This window comes from Agelaius tricolor, unplaced genomic scaffold (genome assembly GCF_023055355.1).
Source record: "Agelaius tricolor isolate 1412-34295 unplaced genomic scaffold, bAgeTri1.0.p SCAF_8, whole genome shotgun sequence".
In the NCBI taxonomy this organism is placed as follows: Eukaryota; Metazoa; Chordata; class Aves; order Passeriformes; family Icteridae; genus Agelaius; species Agelaius tricolor.
In genome coordinates, this window is record NW_027269268.1 from 33,134,038 (window position 1) to 33,149,262 (window position 15,225).

Consider the following 15,225-nt stretch of genomic DNA (forward strand, 5'->3'; position numbering starts at 1 on the left):
CTAAAACAATATTACTTTATTTCCTTTCCAACATATTTTGAAATACATCAGACCAGTTAGCACTATTCATAAAATCAGTTTTGCCTAAAAGATTAAATTAAATATATAATTCACAATCTTTTGGGACTTGAATGACCCTCTTCCCTCTTTACTCATTACAGTAAATTGCATACCACATTAAACTATCTGGTTTAGATGCCAAATTCTTGACCTCTTTACTATTATTCGTATTAATTAATTACTACTTAAATGTGAAACATTTTTATCTCTGTGCCCAAATGAATTATTTGGCTGAACTTTCTCTATATGCTGATTTATATTCACACAGACATGTCACAGAAAAGAAACCAAATGTTATACCAAAGGTAGCTTTTGCCACATTAGGACTAACCAATGGTTGCCATTACTCTGGAAATGGAAGGCAGCAAAAATAGAGGCAAAAATCTGCTCAATCTTACAAACATAAAATTAATTACCAAATAAGGAGCTACTATGTACTTCGCAAACTTAATAAAAAGTTGTCTGCTGAGCCTACAGGAGATTGTCTAGGGCAGAAATGACTAAAGAATTTACACAGCATGAAGAAATACAACTTTATTTTTACAAGCAGTTTACTTGACATGTACAGCCTTACTATGCATGTGCCACAAGGCTATGTGCTATGGTGTAACCCATAACATGGGGGATGAATATTAAATAAAGTCATGGAGCCATGGCAGAATAAAACTTCACACTTTCCTTTTCCTGATCCAATCACTCCTACAGGGTGTCTGATTTGAGATATTTTCTTAAGAGAACTTAAGATCAATCTGATACATGTCAGGATGAGGAACAGAGTAAGTCCTTGCAACCATTTCAGTGGAAATTTTGAAGGGCTTTGCCATGGCTCTTACTCTTTGTTATACTCTCACACAGCAGGACTAATCGGAACTGGAGCCAAGATGAGTCAAACTATCACCATGATAGCCAGTTTTGGACTTTGGATAAAGCCACCTCATGTGAGTATGCGTGATGCAGCACTTCTACTGAGCTCATTTCCGTCACACAGATACATATATCTCTATACACTTACATATACACACCATCAGTCAAACAGGATCTCAATAAAACTATGCCACTGTTTTCACAGGAATTTTTTGGGAAAGGAATTAACTCCAAGTATTGTGTGCTTCACACACTACAGACAGTTTTTTGGATACATTATACTGACTAAGCAAAATATTAAGGAATTACTTATTTATTCATTACTATCTTTGCCTTGTGAGAAGCTGGTCTGACCATGGCAAGTTAAAATTTCAAGATGTCAATAAGATCACTTCAGAAGAGCTGGAGGGGATTGAAACTGATGCTTAGACCTGCAAACTCCCACATGCAGCATTTCAAGCAACATAGCACTTCAGACCTACCACCAGATGTCAGTGTGGAAATTGGTTTAATATAGCGTCAAAGGCAACAGAACTGGGGTAAAAAGGAGGGGCATTGCAATCTCAAAATAGGCATGAATTACATGCAGTCTATAAAAGTTTTCCTGAAAGTAAACTACTGGCTTTATAATTTCCTTTTTTATCTTTTTGCAGAACAACATCATCAACAACTAAGTTTAGGTGTTAATTAATACTGATATTTCACATTTCCGGTCTCTCTGCCTCAGTATTTACATTTTGTTTGATGACAGTTTTACTATTACAACAAAAAGGTAATACTGTCCAGTAGTCATTGGATTTGTGGACTGGTTACCTGAATAGCTTCTGCATAAATTTCCTCTTAATAATGGACACAGCCTTGAGCACTCAGTTACCCAGATTCTATTTTGTAACTCATGGCACACTTTTTCTGTGACTCTACCTCAGCCAGGAGACTTGCTTGAGAGTAATCAAATTTGTTACTTACTGTGGCCTCACTTCTAAATCTAAATGCTGGATGTAGCATACAAACACTTAATCTTAAATCTGGATGGACACTATGTATGCCTTGGAAAGTTCTGTAAGCCCTTCATGTCCTACCAAAGAGAAGACTGGATTGTATTAACTCCCTTCTAGCGAAGGTTCCAGCAATGCTGCTTTTTTATTTGTGATTCGTGCTGAAAAGAGCAACTGTTTTCATTTTACACATCCCACTTTCTAAACAGTAGCTGCACCAGAACTGGCATATTAATTTAAACACAGCTTTGACTGATTCTAAAGAAAGATAAAAAGAGACTCTTGTGGAAATGAAGCTCACTTCCTGCAATATGCTCACCTAACACCTAGTTGTTCTATTCTACCTCCCTAGTTATCAAAGTCCTCCTCAGATAAAAGGATGACTAAACCTATTCTACTTTTGTAGTGTATTAGTTCTCAAATGCCCATTCCCTTAAGTCACATCCATCACATGAGATGAAGAGGGAAAAAAAAGTACCACACCTGAAAAATTAGTATCTCAAAAAGAAATATGTGGAAAAACTTACAGTATGATACAGCGCACATGGGCAACTCTGTCTTTTGGTTAATTTTTAATTTCAATTTAGATCTGCATATATAATGTAACTTCTGTATATTTTACATTGACTTTGTAGAGAAAGGCTTAGAATCTGTCTGATGATCTGACCACTGGATGCGCCATGTAACACAGGTTCCCCAATAGGACAGCTCTGCTTTCATTAGAATGTCCCAATTTCCTACAGGGGCACTCACATAAACTCTAAGCATGCATTACTCAAAGTATCGGGGAATTTCATTGGTTTTTCCTTTTCCTCATGTTTCTCACTAAACTGATCCTGAATTTGAGGATGATCATTGTTTTTCTTTATGTGGCCTTTATAATTCCAATCTGAAATAAAAAGCATCCAGGAAAACAATTTTATGATCAGTCACCTATGCAAAACCATCTACCTAACTGTTTAATACTAATAAACGGGTTAATTCCTGAGTGATTTTGTTTTAAAGGTACAAAGAACACAGTTAAAAATAGATGCAATAGACAGGTATGAATGTGCAAGTTGGGAAGCAGATGTTTGTGGATGTCCTACCCCTGGAAGTGTTCAAGGCCAGCTTGGATGAGTCTTTAAACAACCTGGTGTCTGAAAGTGAAAGGTGTCTCTGCCCATGGGAACAGAGTTGGAACTAGATGAACTTAAAGGTTCTTTCCAGCTCAAACCATTCTACAATTCCATGATTACTAGAGACAATATCAATTTTTGACAGTATCAAAAATGAAGACTCAAAATAACATTCGTGCATTATAAAAAGCTATGAAAAAGGGAACAGGAAGGTACAGAACAAAAATTTCCCTTCAACCTTCACATATTGAGAGCTATGGAGGAAAGGCCACCACACCTAGCTCTGCTCATTGCTCAAAGCTGCAGGCAATAGAGCAAAGGAAGGGATGACTGGTCTATTAATATGACTCAGCTTTCTTCCTGATGTTTGAACCCAGCAATAAAAGGGAACAGATATACTAATCCAGCACATATCTAGGGGTGGGGGCAGGCTCAGACAATCAAAATTTGAATTTCTTCTGGTTCTATATCAGCTTTTATGTCACAAAGTACAATAAAAACTAAACACACATAACTATAAGAAGTACTTCAGTTTTTCTCTGCCCCCTCAACAATCTGATCTTACATCAGTAATTACAAAACACAATCCTGTTGTCATTACTCTAGTTGAAATTGCTCCTGCTTCTGAAAGTTTAACACTAAATCTTTCCTGATTTTGCCTATGAGAACACTAATAGCTTCATTTTTAATTTCTATTGAACAATAATGAATAAAATTGCCTGGAAACTTCAGTAGCCTACTACACCTTCTAAGGAACAGAAGCTCAAAAAAAATGACTGATTACTTTTGTTAACAATGATAACAATCATTCTCCTACCAAATCACAAGTCTAGAACCAGTCCTTTAAGTACCATTGGTCTTGTCTCAGTTTTCTGCTTTTGCGAATGTTGACTACAGTAGCCTATTTTACATTTTAGGGCAGCACAAGACTGTATGCTGCCTGAAAGCCAGCACTCAGCACTTATGGAGTCAATAAATTCACTGGTTTCTAGTTCCAGTGGTTCTCAAGGTAACAGAGAAAAAACCCATCAGGACTCCTCTATCAAACAGAAATAATAAAACCATCTAATAAGAATTAATTTGTTTTAATCTTGCAAACATCTAGATCCATTAAGCATCAGTAAGATATTGATCATATTATCAGTTTCAAGAACATGTTTTGGCTCCTAGAAAGAATTTTTCCTTTTCTCTTTGAGTGGTGCAAGGCACATTTAAGGAATACACCTTAAGCGCCTTTACTGTATCTTCAATGCTGTAAAAGCTCCATCTCCGCTCTAACTCTTCCCCCATTCACAGAATATCTTTAATCAGCAGATTTCCCATCCATCCTCTATGCTAAGGCAGTTGGCTAATTTTGACTTTTACAAACCATTGGCTTTTTATGTAGCAAGACAAGTTGAGAAATCTTTCACATGTATGGTAATCCCAAAGACTTGCAAACATTTTATTCAAAACATAAGGTGAAGTGAGGATTCAAAAAGCATTTTTCACTTGACTGGCTGTGCAATCTTGAAACCTTTCAGGTGGTCAGGATAAAAAGAAATTTAAATTCAGTCACTAACCACCAGAGGGGAGCACAAAAGAGCTCTGATGAAATGTTTCTCAGTCATCTGCAAGAGGACATTAGAACTGATTTTACAATATTCATATTCTGAAATTTTAGACTAGATATTGTTCCCACTTGATGCAGTAGGACTTTTCTATCAATTTCATTAAAGGAAGGCAAAAGTCCTAAGTGACTACTGTGGAATATAATTTAGACAGAATTTAATGTGGAGGAATAGGATGGTATATGAATACAGCAACTGAGGAAAAAGCCGAAAGAGTTACCCCATTGGTAACAAGAAGCAACACTTCCCCCAGTTTAAATCCCACAAGACAAATCACTACAACCAAAGTCATTCTTAAAAAAAATAAGGCTAAAATACACCTCAAATCTGACACTCTTACATATGCCAATTTTATCTAATTAACAAATGCTCAAACTATAATACTCCCAATTCCCAGGGATGATCCTCCTTAAGTGTGCTTATCCATAAGAACTCTAATTAACAATATTAATGATTCCATAATGGAAATCAAAACCTGCAATCATTTCTCAGCAAAGCATGAAAATGCAGTTTAGCAGAATTTGCCCCGGGAATGACATTTGAAGCAAACTAAGAAATCCCCGGCCTGGAACACGATGCTTGAAATCTGATTACAAACTCAATTAATCTAAGTTTTAATAAGTTGGGTAAATCAAAAAGCTTCTTCAGCTGCTTTAAAAGCCATTCTGAGGGCTAGGGGGAAAGCAGTATTTTACAAATTGCACGAACAAAAGTTTTGATCAAATATGACCTTCAACAAACAACCAATTCAACTCTAAGTTTCAAAAGGCAGTGGATTAAGCCTGTTATAAACACGGAGACACGCTGTCCTCAATGGCACTAGAGTGCCAGCACACCAACCCAGACTGCAACTGTCCTGAATTCTAAACAAACAGCAAGTCACTGCAGGGTAAACTACCACTAAGGCCTGCACACTCTTTTAAACTAGAGATAAAATTGCTCAGCACATACTGCAGTTTACTTTGTGATTCTCTGCTACCTCAAGACAGGCAACATATATTTTTCAGAAGTTACTATGTGAACAAGGGTCCAAAGGATCCCAGCTCCCAGAAGTTTACTTGCCAGTTTTTCTGAGAAAATTTCTGCTTTACATTTTGTGAAACTTTGCTTAAGTTGTTGTTAAAACAAAGAGTTTGTTAGTGGTTTGGCTACCTTCCTAAATAGTCTTATTTAATAAAATACTATTATATTTTAGCTTCTAATATTATCCAATTCAAAACAGATAGTTTTCAGGTTGTTACTAAAATCTCCACAATTACATGGCTAGAATTGGCCAGAAAAACAAAGATATTTTGTAAAGTTGGTATTTTCAACTTTTGATTTTTTGTGCAGCTCATTTTATTTGAAATTGCATCTCTTCTAGCCAATAACTTTGTTAATAACAGTGCAGCTCTTCAAACATATCCAGATCACACACAGATGGACACAAATTACTTCCCATTCATCTCTTCTTATATGCTCTATTTTTCTTAGATTTTTTTCCTACTTATTACCTATCATGATGTGATTAGCATTTTCCTGAGCTGTATAAATACAGAGCCTAAAGCAGAGAAGACAGGATTAAAAAAACAGAAAACAAACAAGAAACCAGGAAAGAGCATCTGGCCTAGGAAAAGATGAAGTGCTTGTCTGCTTCTCAGCAGACCCCAGAGGCCTTGAAGAGGAACACGTCCACACTCTTTTACCCTCCTTTTCCCTTGAGTAACTTCCAGAGGCACAGTCAAACCAAGTGCAACCCTGTGTGCTCCTGTGTGTTACACATAGGGGGTTTTTCACTTGGTTTTTTTCCTCCACTTTATGATCCCTGTCAGAAATGCTAAGAAGAAGAAGGTGACTAGGGAAAAAAAGTGCATTCATTAATAGTTATGGTATCTATGTATGCAAGATCAAACAGACTCCAGCAGAGTATAGTGCACGATTTACAAGTACTACACCCATCTGTAATACTAATTGTGGCCAGTGTCATAGCTCAGATTCTTTCCACTTTTACAGCAATTAAAAAAAAACCCCTCTATCTGTGTTTCTGGTAACTTCCCAACTTCCTTTGATAACTTCTGAAGCTTCTGGTCATGACTGCAATGTGACATTGAGAAATGCCTTGAAGCAGCAGTCACAACCCTACATACCATAAAATGTTTTATAATTTGAAGGTTTTGAAACATGTAACCTATTGAACTCTGAAGAAAAAAATTATTCTTTCCCCCAGGCCACTGTGCTACTTTAACTCAGGCCTCTACCAAGCACCAGTGTGTAAGAGACAACTAAACCTTAAGCCTACCATGGCTTCTAAAATAGCAGCCAATGCTAATGTCAACAAAATTTAATAGTATTTGATCACTCAAGTGTAATAAATAACCACTTAGTAAAATCAAAACAAAGACAGCACAATATCACATCAGCCCTAATTTTACACAAACCAACTATCCTTAAGCACTGAAAATTTTACTTATGTCCTGCCACAAAGACAACAAACTATTCAGTACATAAAACATCATCTGAAAAGCCCAAAATCTCCATCCTGGTAAGTCCATGAAACAATCTCCCTCTAAAGAAGGAATGGCATGAGATTCCTCTTGCAAAAGTGAAGTGTCAGCTCATCCACTCTATAAACACAGCAGAATACCAAGAGAGGCACAGCAATCTAACTCCTGAAATATTAAAGACTTGTGGCAGGCAGTGTGAACTTCTTAGAAGTATATACAATCTCTTCTTTTAAGAAAAGTATTATTTTCGACAAATAAGCTGAGCTGGAAAAGTTCCTTACTTTTATTGTGCGTGCACTTTGAACAGGAAGCATTAGGTGATTACGCCTCTACGGAACAAGGTGCAAAAGCCACCCAGAGAAATACGATTTGCTTTTCACCTCCATAGCAATTTAAAACTTATCAGTGACAATGCAAGCTACTCAGACTTCTAGCATCTGAAGATTCATGCAGACTAAACAGTACTGTCTCAGAATGTAAATAATCCTTTCTTGCAGCTCTGAAGGAGAGTAAAAAGTTGTAGCAACTATTGCTTGCCTTTGAACCACACATGAACAAGAGATGTTCACTGCTTTTCACTCGCCTCCTCTCCAGAAGCATTAATTAGGCAAAGACAGAAAGTCTGTAACCTGGCAACAAACCATCCATACTGTGTTTTCCATACCTCAGAGTGGGGCGACTTGTCTGCAAACACATCTGAGGAATATCAATGTGCAAAACTAATGATTCAGTCTAGTTTGAAATAGTTTATTTTTCCCTTTTCAACCACTCAGAAATTCTTCTGGTTTGCCTAAGCTGAAAAGCAAATTAACACATTCTGATTTATTTTTTAAATAATTTGGTGCTTTACCTTTTACATGCATCTTGGTTAATTGCATTTTAATGTTATGTGGAAAAAAAATCCACCAAAAACCAACCAACCAACCTAAGAGTTTCTCATGTATCCCAAGATAATATTGTCTAGCATACAATGTAAACAACATAATCAATATAAATTATTTAGTTTGTTCTTAAAGTTAATGCTTGTGACATATATTGTACAGATTTTAAACATTTGTTTCTTTAAATATTCAGTAAGTTACTATACAGTAGTTTTAATTCACTTTTATATGTATATAACATTTCTTCTTTATCATAAATAAATATAAATTTCTTCTTTATAAGAAAAGCAATGAAAAAATCTAAACTTCACAATTTCAGCTTCAGAGAATGGACTGAAAAATTTCTCTCAGGAAAAGCTACCAAAAAAAGCCCTTAAGCTGAAAATATCATACTGGAACTACGAGTCTTTTGTCAGCATGTATAAGGGCAGATCCCAGGAAATGTAATTAAATTTTGTTTATAGCTCTTATACATAGAAAGCTATACACATTTCAGGTTGTGTCTTGCATACTACCAGCTGAGAAATCATGCTTAGCTAGAACTGTTAAATGGAAAGCAACTCGTGGTGCTGTTTCAAGGACAAATTACTCTTTTTGTAACAAATCAAGGCCTGGAAAGTTTCAAATAAAATCACAATCATTATCAGTAAGTTGATGGAACTGCAGCAGTAGCAAGACCTTAAACACGTAGAGTCCACCCCTGCTTTCTTTCTATCCAGGGACCCCTTATTGCAAGTTCTGGGAGATGGAAGGGGAAGAATATCACTGCAAGGCACACAGAAGCCACCCTTAAACAGAGTAGAGGAACCATCACCAGCAGAGCAGATTTAAAATTCTAACAAAAAAAAACCCAAAAACGCCCAAATGGAACAAAGAAAAACCTCAATCATAATAAAATTATGTTTTATATCTCAAATTCAACTTCACTGCACTGACTAGATATAGCAAAATATATAGCCAAATCCAGTTTTTTAGCAGTAGCTTAAGTAAATGTGATATTAGTACAAGCTCTCAAACTCCCCAGGTTTCATTACAAAACTACTGTATTTGAAATTAAGGAATTTCTATGACACTAATGGAACAACAGCAAGAGCAGTCAGTGAAGCAATCAGACACTATCAGTGTCCAGTGAAACCTGTCTCACTTTTCCAAGCCCATAGAAATTATCAAAGCTGTCCTTAGAAAATATTTTTTGGGGACAAAAACTTGGCATGCAAAGAGCCTCAGCATGTGGTCAAACCCAAACCTTGACATAAAAATTAAAAACACAGAACAGTTCATGCATCACTTCTCTGCTATGAGTGAACAGCAGTAACTTGAACAGCATTCAAGTAGAGAGAGAGAAAGGGTCACTACTGCCCTCTGCTATGCACAGCTTATAAACCAGGTAGGTAGACAGATTTGAAGAAAAACAGAATGTTCATCATTTAAGTGCAGCTGTCTCTTGAATAAGCATCTAGAGATTGTACAAAGACCTAGAAGTAAAGATGTGCATAGTTAAAGCTCTACGCCAAAAACAGACTATATTTTAAAACATTGAAAAAACAGATTTATCAGGTACCATTATCATGTAAATGGGTAAAGTCAAATAAAAAATTATCAAAAAGAGAATTTTAAATAATTAGAAGCAGTAACATTTTAACTTCTAGTTCCTGCCACTTTACTTGCTGCATATTTCTACAAAAACAAGTCAAATGAACAGAAAACACAGTGTTCAGACCGTTTATAAAAGAAAAATAGTTTTTATGTATGTTCCTAAAATTGTCTACATAAAATATTATGCCCAGAAATTATGATTTGGTACTAGGCAGTCTGGGCTACAAGCAATAAATCTCCTAAGGTCCACAAAGATTGTGAACTTCCTTTCAGGAAGTTGGGGGTTGGCGAGGGGGAATTTTTGCAATTAGAAGATCCGTGATGGCGCTGCCTTAGAACTCAACTGATTACTTCCAGTTCAAAAAATCTTTTGGGACAATGGCAGACAGCTCCCATTGTCAGCCTCATTTATAGTTATTTTAATAGTTCCAGCTTATTTCTGTCAGCTAGGCGGCTTGTATGTCAAGCTTTCGGACAGGCAATATAATTGCTATACAGAGGAACAGTACCATGTTGCTAAAGCTCGATATGGAGAGACACAAAAACCCCCTGATGCGTCCACATTAGGGAAATGTAATGTTAACTCCTATGCCAATAGCAAAAATTATTGTAATACAACCAAATAAAATCTACACTGCCTTGAAGAGACAGCAAGTAAAGCAAGCTTTGCTGTTAACATGACCAGTCATTCACGATTTGAGAGAAAGCTTGTTAAAAGAAACATGACTGCACTTCAACATCAACATTACAGCAAGTTTATAAAATACTAGAGAAAGCAGGACAAACTGCCACCAGGTTCTGAGCCAGCCCAAATTTTGTGGGATTTTGGAACCCACAAAAGCAGCTTCTGCATTACACGAGCAAGGTTTGTAGGATCTGAGGCAAGTCATTGCTCTGGCCACCTATCCCTTATTCAGGACAGTTTTTTGTCTCCAGATAAAGACACAACAAATTTCTATGTCCCAACAAACTCAGTTACACAGTATTATAAAATTAGAGTAAGAAACTATTTAGGCAAAACACTTTGGGATAATATTGCTGAGCTGTTTTAAGCTAAGTTACCTTCATGACCAAGAAAATTTCTACTAAAATGTAGGTGATTCACAAACAAGCAAAGGCTTTTACAGGTCCACTGTTTGTTTACTTATGAACATCAAGGACAAAGAAGGAAATTAATTAATCAATTTTTTATAAAGAATGTGTACTTGCCTCTGCATGAGAAATGCAAAGGATGAATTTCTATATTCTTTGTTAAAGTTTATAAGAATTTCTTAAATACACAAATGAAAAAATATATGCTTTTTAGAACTCTGGCTTCACCAGTGACTGCAAAATCCCTCTTAACTTCTCTATTAGTCTTCTTACTACTAAGGAATTGTTGACAATGAGTGTGGTAAGTCTAATAATTTAGCTGGGAAATGGGGAGCCTCTGAAGGGGAAATTCCTCTGCAAATGGCCCCAGGAATTTCAAAACTAACTGGAGTTGACAGATTAACCTAGGTCCCCCTTAGGCAGAAGAAGAGTCTGCAAGGAAAATAATGAGACGCATGGGAAGCCAATTATGCACAAGAGCAACACATTTAATTGTTCAGAAACTGGTTTGTTGATCCAGAAGGATCTAGCTGTTTAGACCTCTGCAAACTATTAAAACCTGGACAGTTCTGCAACAAGTATACTTTGAAACTATTAAACTTTACAGATTACAGATTTTTTCTGTAAATCTCAGAGGTTAGTGACCATCTTAAATAAGGGAAAATTGTTCCGTGTATCCCAGATATACCTTTCCTGCACACACTGCATTTCTCTCAGATTCCCTTTTTGGTGGCAGTTTGAAACTGCAGCTTACCTCTTATCACTTCTGCAAAACACTGAAGGCCCCAGCAAGTCAAACAGAGTAGTCCTATCCTTCAGAAAGAAGCTGTTACAGCTGTGTTCCACAATAACTCTGGCTCACGTCTAACCCACCACAAAAAAATTGTTGTTTAGCACATGTGTGTGTTATTTATGCATGGCTGTGGTTTGGACTACTGCAATTTTGCTTCAAGCTTTCAGTCTCCAAAATATTTTCAGTTGCAGAAACTGCTGGTTAGCAATGATAGTTTCCAGACCAGCTCTGAGCAAGAAAAGATACTGATTTCTATCAAAAGGGAGGTAGCACGTTGAGGAATACTGGAAATCAGGCTATTACTGCTGCTCATGTTACTGCACCAGGTAGCTATATACACAAAAACACTTAATTACTGCCAACAGAAATGCTGCTCCCAAGCAGATTTCTGTGTACAAAGAAGATCTGATATACCTCTGGGCATGCTAATGATAGGAGAGCAAAGCAAATTGACAAAGTCATGGAAGGAAAGCATCTGGGATTCAGTGACATCAAAAGACATTTTCATCCCTGTTCTAACAAAGTCAGATGTATTAACCTACAAAGTATCCATTTACTTATTCAGACTTTATTTCTCGTCCTGTTTCCAGAGGGGATTCTACATTGATCAGTACTGTTAAACTAATTTTTTATTAGCCTTATTTGCCTTTGCATATGAATCAAATTAAACACAAGGCCATACAGAGAAACATTTCTGAACTTGTCTAGTTTTGAGTAAAATTTTAAAGCCAGAGGAATTCTGAAAGCAAAGAGTTTTGGTAGCATAAAATTATGTTTATTCTCTTTGCTTAGGATTACTGTATCAAGCAAATGACAAATCCTCAATTTCCAAGCAAATTCTTAGAGCACATTGAAGAACCAATACATAACATCTAAAATGAAGACTTTTAACTAGAAAACTAGAGATTATTTATCAGATGTCAAGCATACCTATTTGTGGGGGTCCTGGATGCTTGCTGGGAAATAGTTTCAGTCTTTCTCATATAAACAATGGATAACTGCACATGCAGTCTTAATCAACACTCTCCAGAATAAAAAATTACTAATGGTAGTAGAAATTAATGCAAGTTACAGTTAAAAAGTATAAAAATCTATAAATTTAATTCATTTTATTGCTTATAGGCAAACCTGCAAGCATTTGGATGAACAAAGACCACAGAGTCTCTCTGACAGAATTTCCATCGAAAAAGCTTTTAGTTATTCTCCACAGAAACATTTTTTGCTGAAGATAACTGCACCCTTCAAAACAATACCAAAGAAAATGAGTGTGATGAATAATTGCTTCATAAACCAATAATTTGTCATAAAGAAGTAGATCAACTCTGTCAACACTAGAAGAGTGTAAATGAAAGAATATGATATTGTAGGTAATTAGTAGACCATTTAGACACAAAATGCTTTTTGGTCCTAACCACTGAAGATTTTCTTCCTTGTTTAAGAAATTCACAGAATACACAGCAACTAGACTGAGTTGCACCAGGAGACCTTCTCAAATCCCTCTAACTGTGCATAGCTGCTGTCAAAAAGACACTTTCAAATGTTGGTCATTCTTGTGTTTGACTAGACTGAATGACTCAGTTTCCAAAGTCTTTTTTTATCATCCCTGGAATTACAGAAATAGAATGGCATCTATGTCTTATTCCATTTCCTGCCATCATCACATACGGAATCAATATTCACTCAAACATTTAATCCAATAATCAGCAGTAATCTTGCTCTCACTCTGTCACTCCCTTAACTTCTTATTAAACAATGCACATTAAAGCTGATGTGTCATTTGAGAAAATGGCAACTTGACAATTCATTTTCCACTAACAATTTTGGAACCTTCTCACACTTTCCTGCTCTACCTTAACTGTAAAGATTCAAGTCAATTCAAAATTTCACAGTACAAAATTTCACCATTCACTATGAACATTCTGAAGCAAGCAAAAAGCTAATTGAAAAGCCCAAATTCTCTGGTAGTTTTTGGTTTTACATTTACAAGCACAGTTCCTGATCTGTTGGTCTCTGTACTTAACAGACAAGGCCCCACTCAGAAATCTGATTAGGAATGGTGTAAATTAGTTTGGACTATGAACTGCTTAGATGTTATCACTTTTTTTTTTTTTTTTTGAGCCATGTTTTGCCTATATGCATACACTTATGAATAAATTTCCATTTCTTCTTACATAGTTTTTTACTTTAAAACTACTGTCTGGACAAACACAGGCAACCCAAAATATTACTATACTAACTAATAGTACAGGTAGAAAGCACATAGATATAACCAAAAATCAAATAAAAACACAGGTCATTTTCCCATTTCTGATTAATCTGCTGAAATTGATCCTGTAATATTTAAATTACCTTTAAAGTGAACTATCACACCAGACTTCTTATGTGAAGAAATAATCTTTCCTTCCCCCCTCCCAAAGTAAGTAACATTCCTTGCACAGGCAGCTGCACATTTGTTAATCATTAACTGGTTTTGAAATAATGATGGAGAGAAACTGTTAGCTATTTCTCACAATGGCACACCAACAAAATCTTGGAAACAGAGGATTAAGTGAATACTGTAAAATTATTTACGGTAAGAAAAAGATGCTGTATTATCATAGCTCATTCAATATCTTGCTGACAGTATTAGTTGTTGTAAGCAAGAATTTCTGTGTTCAAACCTAAGTAATTAACTCAAATTTCATCAATAAAAATACAGCACTTTTAGCTAAAACAGAAAGAGATATCTTTGAAAATGAACTATGCTGCTAATATCTCGAATAATAACATAATATATATGGCCAGAATTGCAACACCAAATATAATAGAGGCATAACCAATGCACACATTCCAATCTTATCTAGAATCACTTTGATTCACTCTACCTTGCTTTCATTACAGGAAGGGCACAGCAAGGGCATTCCTCTCAGATCAAACAGAAAATTCCACAGACAGAACTTTCCACATGTCTGATTCGTTGCAGATTAAACCCTTATCATTACACAGCAATCTCTAATTTTCATAGAGACAGGATATACCCTGTCATGGCAAATCTACAGGCAAAGGGGGGAGGAGAATTAAAAAAAAGTTAATACAAACCCCCTGCAGAATGGAGATGTATTCCCTGTGAAAGAGCTATACATGTCACTCTCACAGGTTTAGAGAAATGGAGGGGACAACATACCAACATTAAAATCACATTCATAATTCCATAATCCCTAACTCCATCATAAACTTCTTGGCACTGAAAGTCTTTCAAGCAGAACTACCAAACTCCTTCTCTATCATAAATACAACCAGAACTACAGGCAACACATACAGGAAGTCTGTATTCATTTTTAGGATATTATTTGTTCACTCTTACTCACTTACAGCATATTACGTTACTGGAATCTTCATTTTTTCACTCATATGATTGTATCAATTCTGTAATGCTCATGTACATTACCAGTAACACTAAAATTAGAAGGCTATTCCATAATTATGCTTCTTGTCTTTTGAAATTTGTAATATAATAACCTTTTAAGCCTTAAATCCTACAAAAAATACGAACAAGCACTCTATGATCAGCAACTTCAAAACCAAAACTCAGTAATTTTCACTTTCTGGTGTGTAGAGGTGGTATCAGGCTTTTTGCATCAGCAAAATAAGACTGTCTTTATTATAAACACCCAAAATGACTGATTTAAGATACATGAAGATTTTGGAAATGATTCATGTCAGAAAGGATTATTCTAGGTGGAAGAATAGTCAA

At 35.9% G+C, this 15,225-nt stretch overlaps 1 protein-coding gene across 1 annotated transcript in view; it reads right to left on the reverse strand.

Annotated features, from left to right (window-relative positions):
• The window catches only part of FAT1 (FAT atypical cadherin 1), a 100,344-nt gene that overhangs the window by 65,341 nt on the left and 19,778 nt on the right, over nucleotides 1-15,225 (reverse strand).